Source organism: Lygodium microphyllum, chromosome 23 (assembly GCF_053477565.2).
Source record: "Lygodium microphyllum isolate KBCC chromosome 23, Lygodium_microphyllum_v1.1.10, whole genome shotgun sequence".
NCBI lineage: Eukaryota > Viridiplantae > Streptophyta > Polypodiopsida > Schizaeales > Lygodiaceae > Lygodium > Lygodium microphyllum.
In genome coordinates, this window is record NC_141157.1 from 90,216,349 (window position 1) to 90,226,204 (window position 9,856).

At 38.0% G+C, this 9,856-nt stretch overlaps 1 pseudogene across 1 annotated transcript; it reads left to right on the top strand.

Moving 5' to 3' along the window:
* Positions 1-7,146: 7,146 nt before the first annotated feature.
* On the top strand, positions 7,147-9,529 carry LOC148016452 (uncharacterized; annotated as a pseudogene). The gene is made up of 4 exons (XR_015688109.1): positions 7,147-7,165; positions 7,272-7,607; positions 7,977-8,261; positions 8,734-9,529. The product of XR_015688109.1 is annotated as an uncharacterized LOC148016452 (transcript).
* The last annotated feature ends 327 nt before the right edge of the window (positions 9,530-9,856 follow it).

The window sequence follows — 9,856 nt, forward strand, 5'->3', positions numbered from 1 at the left end:
ATATAATACATTTATTTTTTGCCTTTCCATGAAGTTACTTTAATACACCACAAATTATCATATGTAACTGGTCAAAGAATATGCCTATATGCCATTTCTATATCAATTCTTCTATAAGTTTATTGTGTGCTTGAGAGGAAGTAAATAAGGATCAATAAGCGGAGAAACTCTAACATTGCAACCTAGCTCCACTTGTAAGCAGCATTAAAAAAAATTGTATATACAAAGCATACCAAGTCAAGGTAAAGAATTATATGGCATATGACTTCTTATAAAATTATGCAATTGTCACAATCAAAGTATTTTTGGCTCCCATTTCATAGGCCATGGGTTTCATTGGTTTGCCAAAGCTTGTATGATGGCCATGATAAGCTTGTATTCGGCCATACTATGAACCTACCCTACTTGAGTAGGGAATATTCCAAGAAATATCTTAAAATACATGTCCATGATTACTCCCACACTTGACAACTTGATGTAATGCAACTTGAGTTGCTATCAACTTATCTACTCTATCTAACCTAGACCCACCAAGCTCACCTTTTTGGCATCATATCACGCAGACCTCATCCAACATACAAGTTAGAACCCAATCAATGTGTTTTGGCTCGCACATGGCTTTTTCTCATAATGGGGTCTTGTAACTTAGAGCACCATGGATCTTTATTAGGATAGGAGCTTATGAGGGTGGGACAATGACCATATCCAACAATGGCATATGCAACTACAAACTCATAGGCTATTTCAAATATAAAACTTTGGCATGAACATTTTAGTTACTTGAAAATTTCTATTCCACTGTACCTATAGAAATATGATGTGATGTCTTCATTGCCTACTCTTAAGGCACCTAAAAAACACAGTTGTGAAGGCTACATGTTAGATAAAATATATTGTACTTCATTTCCAAAATATGGTTTGGTGAGAGCTTTTCCACATTGATGTTTCTCGTCCAATGTAGACATGCTCTTTTAGTGGCTAATTTTATTGTGACTTTCATTTATGATCACTCTAGGCATGCATGGTTATATGGTTTGAAAGGTAAGTTGAAAGTGTTTTTGTGCTTCGTCATTTATTAGCATATTGAAATATTGTTAAGATGTAAAGTGGATACTCTTTGTTCCTATTGAGGGAGCATATGTCTAATAAATTTAATGCATGCCTAGCTGAATGCAAGATAAAACACCAATCTATAATGCCATATACACCATAGTAAAAAAGATGGAATCGAGAGAAATAACATATCTCTCATAGAGATGGCACTATGCATGATTAATTATCAAGATTTGCCACTTCGTTTTTGGCTTGAGAATTTTTAATGTGCAACCTATGTGTTTAACAATTGTCACACTAAGGCATTGTAGTATATCACTATGTATCAAGCTAGGCACGACAAAAAACCATTCACTACCCACTTACATGATTTAGGTTTCTTGACTTATGATTTAGTACTACCACAATAGCAGAAGAAAGTGTATGATTAGACTATGAAATGCATTTTTATTGGGCGTGGAATTAAAAGCAAAGGTTATAAGTTATACCATCCACCTAGTATGCACATTTTGGTTGTTATGTGGTTATGTGCATCACTACAACAACTCTTTTAGTGACATGTATAGTGGCATATGTAGCAATGCAAAAGAAAAATGTCACTAGCATCCATCAGTACACTCTCAATGACTTGTAGTGCAACAATTGGCCTTGTAAGTTGTGAGCTACTTGGGTGTTGTAGTGTGCACAAAGTACAGAGGCAGATTTGAATCCTTTGAAGACCAAGACCCAAATGCACTCTAGGAAACCATTGATGTTGTGCATGAAAAGTTTCCTAATCCCTTGCATCTAAGGTTAATGGAACAGTGGGCTTCGAAGAGAATCAAGAAGGTAATTGCTAACAAGAGGGCCATGTTCAAAAAATATAGAGAAATAGAAAATAAGAGGAGGCCAAAGCAAGGCTTAGATCCTAAGGCAATGTCTATTACGAGACATGGTATGGAGTGGGCATACCACATATGGTAAAGAGTGGAGAGGAGCTCAAAGTCAGCTAGAGCTTGGGATCTTCAGTCCATAACAAAGGGAGAAGTGGTGAGTCAAAATCGATGATTTGACTCATACCAATTTGGGTGAGAAGGCCTTGATACATAAGAAGAAGATTTTCTAATCATCTAGTTTTCTCCTTGATTTTTAATGAGTGACTATTTGGGATTGATTTTATAAAATAATCATGATGTTTTCATTTTTTAGCGAGCATTTTTGACCAAGTGTCCATGCTTGCCAACACAAGGAACTTTTTAAGCATTGTCAAAGCATGTTCAATATATGAACACACTTGTTTGAGGAGATCATTGTCACAAAGCAGTAGTGTTGTGAAATTACGATACCAAGAATTTGTTTATTTGTTTCTTTTGTCAAACACATTAGAAATTCTTATCTATTCTAAGTTTGATTTTTCCACATTCATAGGGGTAACAACACAATGAGGTGTTGCAAGAGGGAGGGAGCAGAACAAGGAGTGATGTAGAGAGATGAAGACAACGATGAGGAGGGAGAGGGTGACAATAGTAATAGCTCTTTCAAGGACATGCTGTAAGCAATGTACATAGTATATTAGGTACTACGTCCATACGTCAAGCCGTAGTATGTGGCTTTAAAATCATGTATACATATTTCTTATATCTTTAAAACACTTTTATTAAAGAAAGGGACACTTGGCCATTTTCATTATGAACATTTAGCTATCTTAAACTATGTTATTGTGCATAGTCTTTCATAGTATGTGGATTTGATTCAAAAAACTAATGTATAATGAGTATACAAGAAGGGGAAAAAAAAAACAAAGAGCTTTTAGTTGGCAAACTCTAGTTGGAGACACAAGCTTGCAACCTATACGTCCCTACTTTTCTTTGTTTGCATAGACTGCCTTTATTTTTGAGTGAGATGATATGTGAAATTTGCACATGTATCGGATCTAAATGACCATTTAGCATACTGGGAAATTTGCAATCGGAGTCCATTAAAAATGCATGGAAAGTCATGCTTATTCTTTGTTCAATAAACATGATTTCAAACATAGGTCTTTGGATGCATTGCCAATCAAAATAGTAGATGTGCTCGTAACTTCTTTTTTAGTTCAAGAAATGCATCAATATTGTCATTTGTGGGCATAACCCCTTGGAGTATCTATGTGTGTAGTTTGGTATATAAAGGCCTTTGAACTAATAAAAAAGCTTATCAAATAGGAATTGAGACAAGACATCTAGGCCCTAGATACAAGCTAGAAATCAAAACCATCTCTTGTTGGTTCATAGCTTATCAATGGGATAAGAATATTCTTTTTTTTTTAGTAGTAGGAAGCTTTAAGTATGTATTAAAAGGAAAATTTACAAGATATGTAGAAGTTCAGGCTCCATTACAGGGGAGCAACCTGGATAAAAAAAGACCATATCTTTATCATTGAACAAGTCCGAAAAAGCATGAGCTAGCTTTTCTTCTATTTTCCTAAACTTAGTTCTATTACTACAATCCCTAGAGAAGGTGTCTTCTCTTCATTCTTCATGATTCTACTCTGCAGTCTTTTTTTTTATTTCTGCAAGCATGGATGCCACCTCCATCTCCTGATCTTCTTTCTTGATGTCTTCACATTGTTGAATGATCTTCTTTGCATCATTTTCATCCTGCAAAAACAAATCAGACTTAAAACCCCAGAGAGGATCAGCAAATTGCTTTTCAAATACCATTTTATTCCTGCATATCCATATGTTCCATAAATAGCGGCTTCTCAACCAATTCCAAAGACAGGGGGGTAAACCATAAATTTCCCCTAACAATAATTCTTTCCAAGTGATCTTAGTGGGGTGCCACTCCAAGATTAAAACGTGTAGTAAACAAAATATATTTGTATTCTGAGAGCAATTAAGAAACAAATGAGGGATAGATTCTACCTGGATACCACACCTTTGGCATATTCCATTTCCTATGCAAACTTTCAGAGCCCTCTCATTGGTCCAAAGGCCTTTCACCGTGATCAACCACATTAGACAAGAAATTTTAGGCTGAATAGAGGCAGACCACAAATTGTTGAATCTGTAGTTCCATTGATCTATATTCCAATTAATATGCCATCTAGCATTAAGTTTGTAGCACAGTTGAGCATTGTTTATCTTAAGATCAGGCAGTGTAAGTAGTGACTTGTCTCCTTGCAAACACACCCCTATATGGTTGAATTGTTGGTTAAGATTTATTCCTTTTGCTCTATGTTGGTCCCATAACATTTTCCTTCCCCTTAAAAAATCAATTTCATGTTGTTTAAGGTTAAACAGTTCACCCATCTTTTCCTCTTGAATCCAGTTTTTTTCTTTATAGTCCCATATGTCACCCCAAGTTTTAATCCCCTTTTTATAAAGTTTGTAGGCCAGATTTGCCTCTTGTTCTTCTATTGCTCCATGAAAAAAGGTGAACCAGATAGAATCTCTGGAGCTCCAAGGGAGTGTGAGATTGATTTGGGAAGAAGGCCTAAGGAGACCCTTGTATTTGAACCAGTCTTCCCAAATTCCTTTGGCTAGTTGAGAACAGTTTTTGGTTTTTATATTAACAGGGCTTATTGCTACTATTAGAGGATCAAGTCCCTTCCACTTGGAGCAAATTGACACTTGGAAATGTTTGGTTGCAGCATGCAGAAGGTTTATCCAATCTTCCTCCTCTCTGTTCAGGCTTCTTGCAATTCACTTAGCTGCTAGCTTTTTAGCTAGGCTATGAAGATTAGGAAGACCTACCCCTCCCAACTTTTTGGATGTTGTACATATCTTCCAACACACTTTGGGTACCTTGAATTTATCCCCATCCCCACTCCATAAGAAATTTATGCCCAACCTCTCAAGTTGTTTCATCCCTGTCTTTGAGGGTTTCCAGCATGCTAGAAAATATATTGTTGAAGGGATAATAATGTGTTTCAGCACAAGCACTCTTCCTGGCATATTGAGCTGATAGCCCTTCCATTTCTCAAATTTTTTGCTTATTTTATCTATCACCCAGCCCACCTTTGCTTCATAGTCACATCAAAGCCCATAGGAATACCTAGCAACCTGAAAACTTTACCAGATTCTATTTCTTTGCAACAAGCTTCTATCAACCACCTGGGAGAGGGACTTATCAGGGTTTTAATTCTTGTCTTTTGAGGATTTATGACTGACCCTGAAGCTCTACAGAAAATTTGTAGGCATTCCCAAAATGCAACAAGGGAAACATGATCATTGTTGACTGTGCTGTTTGTATCATCATCAAACTGATTAAGTACCATATCCTTTTTATTTGGAAGTTTGATTCCTTGAATATTCCCTTTATCAACTCCATCTTGTATTAACCACCCTAGAGAGTCTGCAGCAATGGCAAACAGGAGTGGAGCGAGGGGGCAGCCTTGCCTAATGGATCTTCTAAGAGGAAAATAGTCTGTCATTTATCCAGTGACTGCAATCCTTGTGGATGGATTGCCAAACAGGGTGCTAACAAATTTAATAAACCTTTTATCAAGTCCCATATCTTGAAGGGACTATAGTATGAAATCCCATTCTAACCTATCATATGCCTTATCAAAATCAATTTTGAAGAAGACAAAATCCTGGTTTTCTTTCTAAGCATGCTCAATGCCTTCCCAAAGGGCAATGATAGCATCAAGTATAAATCTTCCTTTTATAAAACCTTTTTGTTCCTTTCTGATCCACTTATCCAGATGGTTTCATAATCTTCTAGCTAGAGTGTTAGGAAATGGAAAGAGCCAAGTGCTTGACGGTCTGCCCAATGAATTCTTTAAAGACTTCCTTATTCATCCTTTACTAAAAGTCTGGAGAGAGTCTCTCAAGTATGGGGCTTTGCTACATATTATAAATGAAGGAGTAGTAAAACTAATACATAAAAGAGATGAGAATAAGAATATCCTTTATGAACCTCTACATAATCATCTTTTCCATGTACCCTCAAGTTGTGAGTTGGAAAGAGATGCTTATTGGTGAAGCTAGCAAAATCCTGGGACTCGGGAGCCTCGGACTCTGAATCAGCGCGACTGACAACCCGACGAGTTCTAAAAGCTGGATGCATGTGACCCAATTGCGATGCTGTCCGCAGATATAATTGGTGGAGCAGTCGAAACCAATATATACAATTGTGCCTCTTGCGAAAAGCAACAGTAACCCCAGGCTGTCGTGACTCCGGGTCTACCGATTGTCGGAGCAACAAATCAGTGCTGGCGAAAAACCTGTCTTCTCTCACGGCTTAGTCGACGGAAACGTTCGAAGGATGAATTCCAAGGGTGATTCTTTATTTCAAGAGATGGCATAAAAGCCAGGTCGTTTAGAACACTTGAAGTTTGACTTTCAATGAGTGTTTATAACAATGGTTTCTCAAATATAGATACATATATAAATATATATATAAACCTTCAGCCTGCTGGCCCCCTCCCAGGCTATCATTGATATATATGAGCCATGAATCATGACTCGTGATCACATGATATACAATGAACTTGCTGCATGTATGCACAATGCATGCAAGTGGAAGTTACCGCTTATAATAATAGCACGCAGTGGCGAATTTTGTATATTATTCCAGACATACACATGATTATGCTACTCAATACGCACATGCGTCATGCACGTTGCACATCCTTCGATCAATTTGTATAATTATCTTATATTGCTTATTGCACGGATTGAAGTTAATCGGATTATTCTTTAAACACGAAAGCAATCGATTAACCTTACTTTTGAAAAAAAGGAATGAAGATACCCACGGGCTTTCGAAACCGGCTCGCTTTAGGAAATCCTGGAATCCGGAATGTACATACTCAATGGGGTGTTTAATCATTGGAAATCCTGGAATCCGAAATGTACATAGTCAACGCGTTGCTTAATAATTGGAAAATGATAATAATAGTAACGTGACGTTCTGCTGAATCTCATGACCAAATTTTCTTAATTTTCATGACCAAATTAGTAAATCATGATATGCTCATCTTTACCGGCTCTGTCTCTCTCGCTCTCTCTCGCTCAGACAGTATGTATATATACACGCTGTAGCTGCCTATACAAGCGTGTTACACTTGTGTGTTGTTGATGCACTAGTCCACTTTGCACCATAAACCAGCTGGTGGAGTCGAAAGCAAGCTTGTAAAGTCCCCGTTAGTGCAATTCAGTATCGTATGATTCTGACAAGAGATAAGTCACGTATTGTTAGGTTGCATGAGACAGATAGTTATGACCATGTTGGACTGTGCATGCGTGCAGGGTCAAGACCGGCGGAGGAAGAAGAAGAAGAAGGGGAGGAGGAGGAGGAGGAGGAGGAGCAGTATAAGGGTAGGGTGATGGCGCTGCATCAGACACCCGTGGACGTGATCGGGGGCGGCGGTGGGTCCTCCTTTTCCTATGAGCAGAGCAGGACGGGGAAGATCTTGAGGAAGATCGGGGTGTGGGCAGGCGAGTCGCAGCTGCGAGGCATCCGGATCTGGATGACGGGCTCCGACAGCCCCGTCACCTACGGCACCGACTCGGGCTCTTACCAGGAGTACGAATTCGCGGATGGCGAGCGCATCACCGGTTTGTCTTTGTGGGGCAATGGTGCAGGTAAACAGCAATATTAAATCATGAGGAGGTAGTACCAGTAGCACTAGATATAGCGCTAGTAATCGTCATCGTCATCGTCACATTAGTAGTAGCAGTACTTGCTGTCAGGAGTACTACTAGCAATACCAGCAGTAAAATATTATTATTTTGGAAACAGGCTTTCTCATTTAGACATACATCTACCTACATACACATGAATATGCACACATACATATATGTCGGTATATACATGTGTGTGTACATATATAGGTAGGCATACATCCATGCATGTATTCATGTATGTAGGTATGTCATATACTTCAGTTCTTTATAATAACAATTGTGTAACTTTTCAGGGTTCTTTATAATAACAATTGTGTAACTTTTCAGGGACACGTTGTGGAGGCATTAGGTTTTCCACCACGAGTGGACACACGTTTTTCCATCACATGACATCTTGGGGCTTAAAGCAAGAGTACCCAATTGATGTGGCATCCGGTCTTTGTGTTGGTATTGTAGGAAGAGCTCAAGATGAGATCGATAGCTTGGGGTTCTATTTTCTAAAGTCCATAGCATCTGCTCGCATGATTAATGTAAGCTACCCTACCATCGACTTAGAGACAATTGGAATTGTTCTTGACACGCTTGAATCATACAATGACTCCAACAATTCAGGTGCCTAACATAACTATATTTTAAAATTTTATGGTTGAATGTTCAAAGTAAAAACCATGCATGCATATATAGTGACTCAAATAGTGTAACTATAGACTAGTTAACTAACCATGTCACTTGCTAGTAGGTATCTATAAGGGATGCTACTTGTGATGACTCTATGTTGAATATCCTTATTATCTATTTAAGCTTGTTGGTGAGCAGGGTAGATCCTACTAGTGGAAGGACACATGTTGTCAATTTAGTTACCATGTTTCAATTACATGTTGTGAATATATGATTCAAGGCCTTTAGATGCGCCATCTATTTGAAACTATGTAGTTCTAAATACTGTAGCTATAAGTATGTAATCATAAATATGGGCTTAAATATTCTAAGTACATGATTAATTCGGGCTTAAAAAACTTAAATTGGTTGCATGTATATTTCTAAACCAACATCGTTGTGTATGCACAATTCATAACATGTACAGGATCTGTTTCAAAGAATTGGACTTTCTCTGGTAGTCGAGCAGTCAAGTTTCATCATCATGGACCCTCACTGCGGGCATAGAGGCGCATACCAAAGTGAGTGTCAAGGCAGGGATCCCCAACGTTGCAGATGTTCATGGAGAGTTTGGATGGAAAGTTAGTGCCATAGGAAGCCACACAACCACCACGGAGGAGACTCGAACCCTCACTTGGAACCAATCTGGAGTCCTTCAACCCGGGCAATGGATCTCCATACAAGCTACCACTCGAAGAGGAAACATCACAGTACCCTACAAGGCGACCATGGAGATCACCCTCCAATCCGGCGAAGTCTTTCAATATCAAATCTCCTCAAAGTATTCTGGCTTGGATTATACTGGTGTCCAAATAACTAGTACTGGAAGTAGAAAATGAGATCATCTTGATGAAAAAGCTATTGATATAGATGTAGTTACTCCCAATGGTAACAAGGTTTATGATGTGACTAAACAAGATGATAAAGAAGTGCAGGAGTGCAAACTCATCTATAGCAACTAAGTAGTCTAACTGTGGTTGCTCCAATAATTGGATTTGGTTCCCAAGTAGGCAAATAACATCCTCTTTGTTAGATGTTTACTTTTTTGTGCATCTACATCTTAAAGGAAGGATGAGATTAAGTTCTTATTTAGCTTTGAGGTTTGCTAGATAGATACCTACAATCTCACCTATGGTCCTAAATAAGTTTATAGAGTATTGTGGACCAACCCTCATTATGTAAGCATTGCTCATTCACTTCTCATTAAATGATACATCCCAACTTGATCTACTTTTATTGTATGGATTCTTTTGTGGTGTATAGTAAAATATCCTAATCATAAATGTGATCGAGGTGAGTTAAAGTTCTAGTATTCACATATACACATTAGTTCTAAGAATGTATGAAGAAAATAAATGCAACTTAATTAGACAGATTATCAAGAGATTGTGGAACTAATGAACTTTTACATTCCCTTTTGAAAAAAATGTGTTTCTATGGAATGTGATTGTACTAGACACTTTCAATGGGAATTTGTGCTGAAAGATCTATACTGGATTCCACTAGAACTTATCCTATTTCTACTCCAAGGTGGAAAAATTTTAATGCTC